Consider the following 12,461-nt stretch of genomic DNA (forward strand, 5'->3'; position numbering starts at 1 on the left):
TGGAGAGACTCAAGTTTCTGGATACAGTGTATCAAAACATAAAAATGTTTCATAAATGAATTTTTAAACTGGGCTGTGATTTGTCTTCATGCACACCTTAATGTCTGACTTCTGAAAGAAATTCAGACATAATATTAGGTAATAGTTAACCATTAATAAACATTTTCGGAGCCCTCTAAATGCCTTTACGGTGGATAGATTTCCACGGTTTTTCCAAGTGACGTATCTTCCTCCTACTTAACCATCTGTAAAGACAGAGCATGGAATCTTCTGCCTTTTCTGTGTGGGCAGATGGGACGGCAGCGTGGAGTGAGAAAACACCGGTTCCACTTTGTGTTCTACAGCCTGATGACCTGAGGGAGGTCTGGTCTCTCGAAACTTCAGGAGGTTCACTTAAAACATCGAAATAATAACTACCACATTATACAGCTCCACGGATTGATAACCTGAGCTCACAAACGTAGCTCTCTGCAGACCGTAAATGGGATGCAAACGAGAGCCAAGGGCTCAGAGTTCCAAGCAGCTGCATCCCTGCTCCAGCACCGAGGTCACAAAAAAGCGGGGGAAAATGTCAGCCCGGTGAGGTCGCTCCCTTAGGCCAGGGCCCTAAAATTCTGCACCTGGAGGCTGTGCTCGGCGAAGCCTCCAGAACCTCACTTGGCACAATGGCGCCCTTAGGCTCTTTGCTCACCCAAGCCGCGGAATTTTTAGTAGCTGTCCTTAATCATGGGAGCGTTTTCTTCCAGTTCTCCCTCAGACACCTCGCCAAGCCTCTCCTCTCCTAGCCTCGCCCAGAGGAACATACCCGTATCCACTATTACTCCACGTTCCCCCTCACGCAGGGCTCACGCGGAGGTGGGGATGGAGGAGTGGTTTGGCTTTTATAGGCCTCGCCAGCCAATGAACGTGCCGCCTTTCTTCCGGTCGGAGAGCTGGCCAATCCGAGCAGGTCGCTGTAATCTTCGGCTCTGCTCGGCTCTTTTCGCTGATGCGGGAGCTTGGGGGCCGCCGCCGCTAGAGAGACGCTTTCCTTTTTTATTTTTTTTTCCATGTGTTCACTTCCGGGTCCGGCGCCGATCCGGATGCCCGAGGCAGAAGGATGTTTGACCTCCGGATAAGCGAGGCGCCGCTGTGCATTCATTCCCGGCTGCATCGGTGGCGACAGCAGCGGCCCGGGCGGCGACTCTCCGGCCAGAGGCGGCGGTAGGAGGCACCGGCAGTAGTGCAGAGAGCGAGTCCGAGCCGAGCGGCGTTCCCTCCCTCGCTCGTTCCTTCCCCCCCTACCTCGCTCGCTCCCTCCCTGCGTGGCTCGCTTTCCTCCTCCGGTCGCCGGCGGGTGTGATGTGCCGCCGCGGCTGCCCCCGCCGCCGCTGACTGACGGAGCAGGGGGCGCCGCCCGCGCCCGGGACCGACCCCGCAGCTCGCGGCCGCGCCTCTGAGGTAAAGCCCCATCCGCGGTGGCGCGCGGCCGGCCGGCCCCGGCCCCGCGGCAGCCTCAACGCGGCCGCGGCTCCCTCCTTCCCGGGTGGGGCTGGGTGGGCTGGGGTCCCGGGCTGGGGTGCGGCGGGGGCGGCGCGGCAGGCGGGGGCCGCGGAGGAGGAGGTGGAGGAGGAGGAGGGGTGGGCGAGGACCCCGGCGGGCTTCGGCGCGGAGGGAGGACGGGAGGGGCCGCGGCTGGGGGGTGAGGGCGCCGAGGGCTGGGCGGCTGGGGAGGGGGCCGCGGGCGGCGGGCCGGGCGGGTGCAGAAGTTGCCGAGCGGTGCTGCGCGAGTGGGGACGCGGGGAAGGTGGGCGAGCCGGGAGAAGGCGGGGGCTTCTGCAGGGAGGGGTTTTTGAGGTCGGGAGCGCAGCCCCGGGGCTCCTGATTGTGTCCAGACAATTACGCTCGAAGTGGGGGTTTGGGCCGGAGGGAGGGAGGCATCTGGCTGCTGGAAGGAGGTGTCAGGGGCCAGCATTCATTTCAGGGGTAAACTTCCCGCTGGGGTGTCTGTTGGGGGTGGGGGTCTGGGATTTACCTATTTGTTAGAGCTTTTGACTTAGCTTAAAACTTAACCAAGGCATTAGTCGAGGGTAACAAAATTTCTCTGCTGGCTACTGTTAAGGTGCTGGTTTGTTTGTTTATCCCACATGCAGGGGAAGTGACACACCGAAGCGTCGGTGCTCTTGGTCCACAGCTACCACATTTCTTTTCCGTGGGGCGGTGATGGAGATGTGTGTGTGCTCATGGGGTGTGGGTAGTTAGGCCTGTATTAGGATCATTATAGTTTTCCCAAGGAAGGAGGAAAAGTTAATGGGTGGGAGAGAGAGAGAGAGAGAGAGTGAGTGTGTGTGTGTGTGTGTGTGTGCGCGTGTGCGTGTGTGGGAGATGGCTACTGTTGCTACACTGTGCGAATTAGTTGTAACTCTGTTGTAATGAGTACGGAGGCTGGCCAATAAGTGACCCCTTTTTAACCTTTTGTCTTAAAACGTGGACTTTAATTGGAAAATGAAAAACCTTCTGATTTTTAATAGGTTAAGAAAATAAGTCAATATTTCTTTTGCAGTTACTAGTGAATGGCATTTGCTCACAGTAAGAGATGTTCAACTACATCTGAGTTGGAATACTTTTTAAAATTAAAAAATATTTAATTTTTAAACCCACGGATGTATTTTTGAGGAATATTTGCTTTCCCTGTAAATAAAAAGCGGAGGAAAAATAATACAAATTATAAGAATGAGTTAGGGTTACAAAGATAGGAGGCCAGTTTAAGAAACCATTTTCCACCAAAAATGAAATACAGTTGGTGACATTCTTCCTAACTTTTTCGGGGTGGGATGGAGAGTTCTCCTTAGTGTATTTCATAACTCTTCCGATACTTTGTCCTGGCTGTATTCTGAGCTAAGATAAAGTATCCTTTGTATATATTAGCCCTTATTGTTGCACGTAAGGTGAAAATCACATTAATTGGCATTAAAAGGAAGGTATTATCAAATAAACTGCATGGCTTTGGCATAGATTCTCGGGAATGTACAGACACTTTGGCTTCCAGAGAGCTTGCACTCCTGCATATGCATCAGTTATTAGCACTTCTTATTAGAATGGGGACAGAAAGGTTAATTTTAATATTGATATATATGAGACTTTTTTGGGGGGAATCTTAGAAAATGATAATCTTCAGTGGTGATTTATTGTGTTCACTGACCTCTTCCACTCATCAACTCAGAAATTAATGCATTATATAATTATTGACATTGTTCTTTGTTAGGTTTACAAAGTGATAACTCTTACCAAATCTTCAACATACGGTATTCATTTATTCCTTCAAATAAAAAGGCTGGAATTAAAATCAAGGAATAGTTTAATTCAACCTGGACCTTTACCATCAGCAAAGGACCTTTACTCTGGTGAGGATGGAAGAGTGGTTAGAATATGAAAATGAATCAGACCCAGTAGCCGTCTTAAAGGGGAGAAGCAGACATGCACGGAAATGATGGCAACACAAAACACCTGTGGGATTTATTAGAGGTGCATGGAAGCCTGGGGGCTGTGTGTGTGTGTGTGTGTGTGTGTGTGTGTGTGTATGTTAGAGAGAGAGAGAGAGAGAGAGATACTAATTTTTGACTGGGGAGTTATGAATGACTTTAGATCTGGTAACAATCCATTTGGGCATTAAAATACTTGAATGGGCAAAACGAGGTGTGTGTGTTGGGGGGGTAGTTTCCTAGGCAGAGAGAATAGCTGGAGCACAGGCGTGTTGGTTGGGTATTACAGGCTTGTTGAGCTGCACATGAGGCTGCTGTGCCAGGAGGTCTTTGTGGGAGAGGAAGCTATGAAAATAGATGGAGATTGGGCCGTGGAAGTCCAGAATACCTTTAAAACTGAGTCAGTTTGAGGTATAAATGTCCAAATGTCCAGATTTTATGCTTCTAGGAAGTAGGTAGGCAAATAAGGATATTAAGTTCAAGGAAACAAATTGTAACAGAATAATCAACGTGTTATCATTTATGCTGATGGAGGAAAGCAGAGAAGTATATAATCTACAACACCATACCTGGCTTTGTCATATTTCTGTACTTGAATTTGAATATGGGTGTGTCTGGTAATTGGTGGTATATGAAATGAATCCAGGCTGTAAAAATGAGCCTCTGGAAGAAATGGGAAGCTCTCTTTATTTCTTGGTCCCCTCTGTAATCCTCTCTGTACTGGCAATAGGCTCTTTTTTCTAGTGTATTTTATTGATTCAGAGTTTTTCAGAAGGAAACAAGTGGTTGTTTAAGTTTTAGAGGGTTCCCTGAAAGGATATTTCAAACTAAATTGAGGGAATGCTGCAATATTAAACAACAAAACAAAACACAGGCCATTGTATAGTTGTATTACTCTGAATGCATTTGAAGGTGAGATTCGCTATGGATAAAGTGAAATATAAGGAATCTACATACAGGGAGAATTGACCATGACAGTGGGATGATAAAATGGGAAATGTTCATGGTTCCAGATAATATGTGTAAGGTTTTTAGTTATCTAAATATTAAATGACCCTTAACAGAATTTAACCCCAAACTTTATATCCTTATCAAAGAAATACTTAGAAAAATACCACCCTCAACAATAACAGCATTTAAGTCTATGTAGACTCACCTTTCTGGGAAGGTTTTGATGACTGTTCCTTTTAGATGTCCAAAATGGATATATACACATATATATATGATATATATACACACACACATATATGATATATATATACATATATATACACATATATGCGCATATATATGGTATATATACATATATATATATGTGGTATGTATAAACTGAATTTGTGAACCCGAGTATAACTGAATTATCATGAACCTTCCATTTAAAACACTAATACTTGTTAAAATTTATTAACTGCTGGCTTTGTAAGGGGCCATAGATGATACTGTCAAGACAACTTTTTTTTGTTATATGGTGTATAATCTTTGCTTTTGACAATAGGAAACAGTCAACTAGAGTTTAAGCAACCTTTTAAAGATACAGCACAGTGCTTATTTAAGTCATTTTTTTCCTGATTTCAGTCTTTTTTTTTTTTTTAAGATTTTATTTATTTATTTGACAGACAGAGATCACAAGTAGGCAGAGAAGTAGGCAGAGAGAGAGGAGGAAGCCGGCTCCCTGCTGAGCAGAGAGCCAGACGCGGGGCTCGATCCCAGGACCCTGGGATCATGACCTGAGCCAAAGGCAGAGGCTTTAACCCACTGAGCCACCCAGGCGCCCCCTTGATTTCAGAGTCTTAAACCACCAAATATCTGTTTTTTTCTAATCTTCCATCCTCTTCCTTTTTTGTGTTTTCTCGAGAGGTTGGCACTTAGTAGTACTGATTAGTATTGTTAGTATGTGTTGGGGTGTTGGTTTTTCAAGATGGAACTTTTTTGGAAATGGCAATTTTGGGGGTATCTGATTTCTTTAGTTGTAGAGATTGCATAGCAATGGACAGTGTGTTTCTAGTGATTAAAGCTAACTCAGTATCCTTTTGTGATGATGTCCTATAAGACAGAACCATATTTGGTATTCTTAATGTGTAGAAATCAAGTGTGTATTATCTATGAGTGTAAAGTGACTTGGGAAGACGCTCTGCGTTAGTTACTCAGAAAATAAGGAATGAGAGAGAGATATAAGGAGAGATAAGTTTTATACACATGTTTCGAGCTGCTATTAGCCATGTTTTTTCTAGCTCCCTTCTCAGAGCTGGGATTTAGAACTATAAATGTTTCCTAAACCATAGAGTTTCTTCCAATTATGGGACCTTAGGAAGGTGTGTAGTGATTTGTTCTTAAACTATAGTAAGTGATTGGTTATATTCTCACTTACCACTCCTTGCCTATCATCTTTGTTATAAGAAAGAATTCTTAACAATGATGCTGCAGTGTTTATGTATTTCGTAGAGAAGACACACACTTTGGTTATTTTCTTGACTAATAATAGATCACACAGTTGTAATTTAATTTAATGAAAGTCTGTAGCTGAATTATATCCACATATGCCTAAATCACGTCCACATTTTTTATAGCTTGCACTGGAAGTAAGTAAAATCTCATGTTACTCTTTTTCTTTTTCTTTCTTTCTTTCTTTTTTTTTTTTTGTTACTCTTTTTCTTAAGATACTCATGAGTTGGGTGCCTGGGTGGCTCAGTGGGTTAAGCCTCTGCCTTCAGCCCAGATCGTGGTCTCAGGGTCCTGGGATCAAATCCTGCATCGGGTTCTCTGCTCAGCAGGGAGCCTGCTTCTCCCCCATCTCTCTCTGCCTACTTGTGATCTCTCTCTGTCAAATAAATAAATAAAATCTTAAAAAAAATTTAAAAGATAACGATGAGTTGTTAGAAGGTTGATTGGTGGGCAGAATAAGCAAAGACTCTTGGGAACAGCCTGTTTGAGGAGACTCTGTTTTAACTCACCTGTTCAACCCACTCAAAAAATTGATATTCTTCATTCATTTACTGCTTGATGCCATGCAGTATTAAATGGCAGTAGGCTATTCTCTAGTTTGTTTTTCAATTTTTAATCCCACTAGTTATTTTATACTTACCAAGAATTATTTGTGTTTACCGTCAACAAATTGTTGATGGCACTTGTACTTGATGTTGTAATTAAAGTTTAATGAAACATTATTTAGTGAAGTATAGAGGCAAAAAGTTATTTGTATAAGAACCTCTGGCTCCTTTGAAAACAGGTGAGTAGCTAAAATAATTATAGTTAAAATAGGTGTGGGTGAGAAGACTTTAAACCATGAGGGGAACCCCCATTAAACCGTAAAAATCTAAAAAGAATCTGCAATAAGATTGCGCCTAAGTTTTGCAAGATGTCCATCCATATTTAAAAAACAGAAACTGGAAATCACAGGTGATGTACAATAGGTGTGGTTTTTGCAAGAAAGAAGAGAAAGAAGAGATTGGTCTGTAGACCAATCATACTGTCTTGGGAATGTACATTTTTTATTTTAGTTGCAAGAAAACGTTCAAGATATGTGGATTTTTTCATGACCCCATTTCATGTCTTTTTATTTTTCTTTAAGTTTTTAAAAATTTATTTGAGAGAGCGAGGGAGAGAGAGAGTGTGAGTGTGAGAGAGCAGGGGGAGGGCAAAGGGTGAGGGAGAGAGAAAATCTCAAGGAGACTCAGTGCTGAGCACAGAGTCCAACTCGGGGCTCAGTCTCACAGCCCCGAGATCATAACCTGAGCCGAAACCAGGAGTTAGAGGCTTAACTGACTGACCCACCCAGGCACCCCATGATTCCACTTTCTAAGTTAGTTAACTTAGAAACTCTTGGTTAATTATATATTAAAGAGAGTATCTGCTTCTAAAATACCATCTATTTTATACCCTTAGAGATTGATTTAATAGCATCCTCTTATGAAAAAGAAATAAATTCTGGTATTTCTGCTGTATTCATTCATACCTTAGGATGAATTGTTTAATTATCTAGTCAAGTGATAAACCTGTGGTTTTCACGTATTTCCCTATGTGGTCCTTGATCTGATTTTGTATTCTACCTTTCAGCTTTTATATAGAGAGGAGCCTTCTTAGAATCCCAGCATCTCCTCAACTAGAGTAGGGACTGCTGGAGTGAATTGGTAGAGGAAATTGCCCCTTGGAAGAGGAAATGCCATACGCTTGATGTGTACCAGGAGCGGTTGAGTTTGGTTCAAAGCATGCTGGTCTAGCAGCTTACAGGAGCTGCCCTCCTGTCTTGCCTAGCTGAGCTCAAGTGTAAAGGAAAACTTTCAGCTTATAGGAAAGGAGGTCCAGGTTGGGGAAGGAGAGATGGATAGGTTTTGCTATTTATCTTGGTGTCTCTGCATCTTAATGCCTGAAATGCAGTAGTTTCTGGTATGGAACTGTGAAGTATTGAGGTAGGGCTAGTTTTTCAGAGCTTTGGTCTGCCTCTGATTTTTTTGGCTCTGCTCTCCTCTTTGTGTTGGATTCATCCTCAGGCTTGTAGCAAGATCACATCTAGACATGCATTGGCCAGGAAATGTTTTGCACAAGCTTACCAGCATACTTTTCCTTTCATGTTTTATTGACCAGAATTAGGTCATGTGTATTTCCTAACCAGTCATGACAAGGGGAATAGGGTTATCATGGTTGATTTCTGTTAATCAGGATATATTCCCTGCCGTTGGGGATGGGGTCACGGTTTCCTGAGTTACATTGTGGAGGGAGGATATTTTAAAAAATTGTGGGAAGGAAGAATATGGGGAAAATGGATGTTAGAGAGGCAATCAATAGTGACCACTACATCTACTTGTTTTGAGAATGAAAATAAATAATGCATATAAATGCACTTTGAACTTTAAAGGGTTGTACAGATGTAGTAGATGAAAGATTAGAAAGCTGCTTCTGTTTTGCACTCTTAAATATGCTCAGGGATGAATATTTTAGGACCTTAAAACAATGTTTTTTTATTGACTATCTTTGCATCAATAAAAGCAGTTATTCAAGTTGTAAGATTATATCTTTTTCCATGAAACTCATAAAGCCATTATAACTTTAAATTCAAAATTCGTACCTGTAAACTTACTTAAATGTTTTTCTGAGTTGTTGCCCTCCCTCCTTTCCAAAAATTGTGCATGCCTTTGATCTCATCAGATTTCTTTCTTCTTCACACTTAGAGGATGATAAGTGAGTTGAGGAAATGGGAATCTGTCAGTCAGAGGAAGGGTTTTTTTTGAATCATGGTACTATCCTAGTAAGATAGGAGGAAAGGATAATTTTTACCTATCTTGAGAAGCAAGAAATTGGTAGGGGAGTGGGGAAATGGGAGAATCACAGAATTTTGGAACTGAAATAAAACAAATCATGGGAAGGTTGAGTGAAATTCTCACAGCACACTCCTGGTGGGTGGACTCTCCTTTCCTAATTGCTAGTATGCTGCTCTTTCTGACCCAAGAGGTGGGAGGCCCTGAAAAGTTTTGTCTGCTTTACAGTTTTGCTTGGGACCATGAGGTAGTTCTGTAAAGCCGTCAGCCAACTGCCGTTAGTACAGGTATGTATTTCCAGGGTTTGGAAAATTTTAGCTAGAGATTGTTTTTTTGTTTCTTTGTTTGTTTTGTTTTTTTTTTAAGCCAAATAAACTGACACATTTTTTAATCTTCCCTCAAGCACAGCAACACACAGACAGACAAGTAGCCTCAAACCCAGCCTGCTTAAATGAAAATGCAGAAGCAGAATGAGTGCTTGGAACAATTTATGTATGTTTAAATTCAAGAAAGTTGTTATATTAAAGATTTTTGTACCTGTAGTGTATGTAAAAAAATGCGTGTGTGTGTGTGTGTATTGTACATATACAATGAGATACATGCATATATATATGTGTATGTGTATAACACACGCACAGGATTTTAATTGTTGTAATTCTTCTCATTGTCATTGTGGCACTGGTATATATACAGAGTAGATCTGTCTATCCTCTGCAAGGGTATTTATGTTAAAGACAGTTATTTGTAAATAGCGAGATTCATGGTGATTTTTATTTTTACACTTTTTCTACTTCTCTATATTGTTTGGATCTTCCGCTATAATTAATCATTATTATTTACCGTCAGGAAAAATAGTAAAGTTTTTTTTTTAAGGAGGAAGAAAAGAAGAGAATCCTGGGGTAGGATGTTTTTACCAACTTAGATTTTAACATACTTCTGCTTTTGTTTGTATATTACCTTGGGTAAAGTATGCCTGGAATGCAGGGCTACTTTGTAATTGTCTTTACTTTTAGAATTTTACTTTTGAAAACTATTTACCTTAAAATTTTAAGTTGAAATTGGCCATATGATACCTTTTGATACAAGTGTACTTTATGAAAGTACTGGACTTCTGAGTATTTAATAGTTCTCATTGTGTTACCTATTTTTAAGACTTGTATGTTTTTGACTTCAGGTGGTACACTTGGCAGTGTATTAGAGGCCGCTGTATTAGAGTCAAAGTCATAGTCAGAGTTTCCTTTAGTAAAAAGGGAAGTGAAATGTTTTTTTCCCTCACAGTCAGTCTGTGTCATGTCTATTTTCTGTTTTTGTGAAATACTTATTTTATATTCTAGCAATGAATACTTTCAAATGGCAGGCAAATATAGTAGGTAATGTCATAGGTAGAGAAGAGGGAAAATTCCTGGTATTCTTCTAGTTTTATGGTGTGCAAATATGTGGCTACAAGACCTTTTAATAAAATCCTGATTTGAAGTGCAAACATAACCTAGTATTGTTTTGGAGGTGAAACTAGTAGATGTCAGTTGTTAGTGACATTTTCAGAAACTGGTATTTGTAATTGTATATTTTTAAGGTATTATTTTATATTCTTTTGTTCTAGAGATCTGAAAATAATGTGAATCAAAAAAGTATACATCTTAAAGATGTGGAATCTTGTAATACCAATTTTCATTTAAAAAATGGTAGATGATGTACTGAGTTCTTTTTTCTGTCATATGAATGTGAGCATATTGTGGCTCATATTCTTTTGTACATTTGAGTTCTGAAAGTAGTTTATAGTTCATGAAATATCCAAATGTAGTCAACTCTTTAGAATCATTCCTTTGGGTGTGGGTATTTTCTGATAATCTGTTACAGGTTGATAACAGTATGTGTCATATGTATGTTTATTGTATGTTCCGCTGTTGATACACATTTTAGTTGCCAAGTACTGATGAAGTTGTTTGTGAAGACTGAATGAAAAATAAAATCCTGAGGTTTGGGAATGAGAATGTGAGATAAATCAAAATGTCTTTTATTATAAAGCATTTGTTTAAAATCTTCTAATTCAAGATTAGTAAATTTTTTTCTGTGACGGAGTAAATGAGAACAAAAAGGGATAATTCTAAAGATAATCCAGCTGCCACTGACTAGAAATAAGAGAAAAGTGTTTGTGAGGTGGGCTATGTGTCCCGGTGGTTCTCAGTCCTGACTTCACATTAACATTTTTTGGGGACCTTAAAAAACATGATGGGTAAAGGGATTCTATCCCTGATAATTGATATTTGAATCTGGGGGTGGGGTGCTGATATATTTTAGGGTTATTATAAGTGATTCCAGTGTGTAGGACGGTTGAAAATGTCTGATTTCTTCTCTTTCCCCTTTTACACATCTCTTAGCTCTTAACTTTCAAGTTCTCTTTTTAATTGAGATGAGGGTGTCAAAGTGAGACAAATGTATAGGAAACATTTGCAAGAGGAGCAGGTTTACAAAGTGACTTCTCTTCATAGTTTCGTACCCAGAATCCTTAGTGATGCCACTATATTCATTGGTTATTAGCAGTTTTTGCTACGTACAGCCCCAAAATTAGAGGATCGTTGAAGTTTTGAATATTTGTTAAAGGGACGTTTATCAAGAATAATTTAAAGCATCATCTCAGATGCCTCTGAGAATCTTAAGAAACCTAAGTGATAAAAACAGTTGTATCTTTAAAGTATAAGAAGACAAGAATTGTTGCTAATCAAAAGTTTATTAGTCATAGCTTATATTTATCATATTTATAATATCATTGTATTGTATTTTCCTGGAACGTAAGGTTGAAAGAGGCATTAATAGTTTAGTATAACAGCATGTGTACTGCTTTACTCTTTTTTATACCATTGTCAATGAGAAATATCTCTGTTTTCCCCTAAGTGGAAATAATTTACTTCAGCTGTAGTACATTGTGTAATATAGTATGTTGTCTATGACTTATGTAGTCAGTGATTGTATACATGTAGATGTACTATGATAAAAGGGTTTTGTGGTTTTTGTATCTTGTCATTTATGAAAGTCAGCGTCGTCTTTTTTGCCACATTTGGTGTAGCTTCCTAGGTCACAAACACCCCTACCAGTTATAGCCTTTTGTGATATAAAGAGAACAGGCCTTTTTTTTTTTTTTTTTTAAGATTTTATTTATTTACTTGACAGAGATCACAAGTAGGCAGAGAGGCAGGCAGAGAGAGAGGGAAGCAGGCTCCCCGCTGAGCAGAGAGTCTGATGTGGGGCTCGATCCCAGCACCCTGGGATCATGACCGAGCTGAAGGCAGAGGCCCCAACCCACTGAGCCACCGAGGCGCCCCGACAGACCATTTTATGATGAGTTTAATATGTTAAATTCCATTCAAGGAACATTGTTTGCATGGTGGCAAAATTGGGTTTTGCAGTTCCTCTGTAAATTTCAAGGGTTAGACTTTTGTAAACTGCCCTAGAAGGACAATTTGTGGTAAAGAAATTTTAAAGTGGATGGAGTTGTAGAGGACATGTTCTTTGTGAACCTGGAGAAGACTTTTAGAATTATTTTGTGTTCACCAAAATTCCACAAGAAAATCACATGATTATAAGGCTTCCAATAACACTTTGCACACACAGTGACTGAGCAGTGGGTACTTTTTCCTTATCAACAATTTTAACATCCATAATGCTCTGGAAACCAAAAATATTTTCTTGTATGTTTGGCATAAATTGAATTTTTTCGTAAAACTTGTGTTGAACTGTTGTGTCTTTATTT

The 12,461-nt window shown here is 40.4% G+C and overlaps 1 protein-coding gene across 11 annotated transcripts in view; it reads left to right on the forward strand.

Annotated features, from left to right (window-relative positions):
- The first annotated feature begins 976 nt into the window (after positions 1–976).
- Positions 977–12,461, forward strand: part of CSNK1G3 (casein kinase 1 gamma 3) — a 112,215-nt gene continuing 100,730 nt past the window's right edge. For 8 of the 11 annotated variants that reach the window (XM_080804727.1, XM_080804730.1, XM_080804737.1 and 5 more), the window contains exon 1: positions 1,070–1,440. The gene's annotated coding sequence lies outside the window, so the exon portion shown is untranslated. Of the gene's footprint in view, positions 1,441–12,461 lie in introns of all 11 variants that reach the window. The other 3 variants (XM_080804729.1, XM_080804728.1, XM_080804736.1) reach the window with 3 other exon arrangements.

Source organism: Martes martes (assembly GCF_963455335.1).
Source record: "Martes martes genome assembly, chromosome: 5".
Lineage (NCBI taxonomy): Eukaryota > Metazoa > Chordata > Mammalia > Carnivora > Mustelidae > Martes > Martes martes.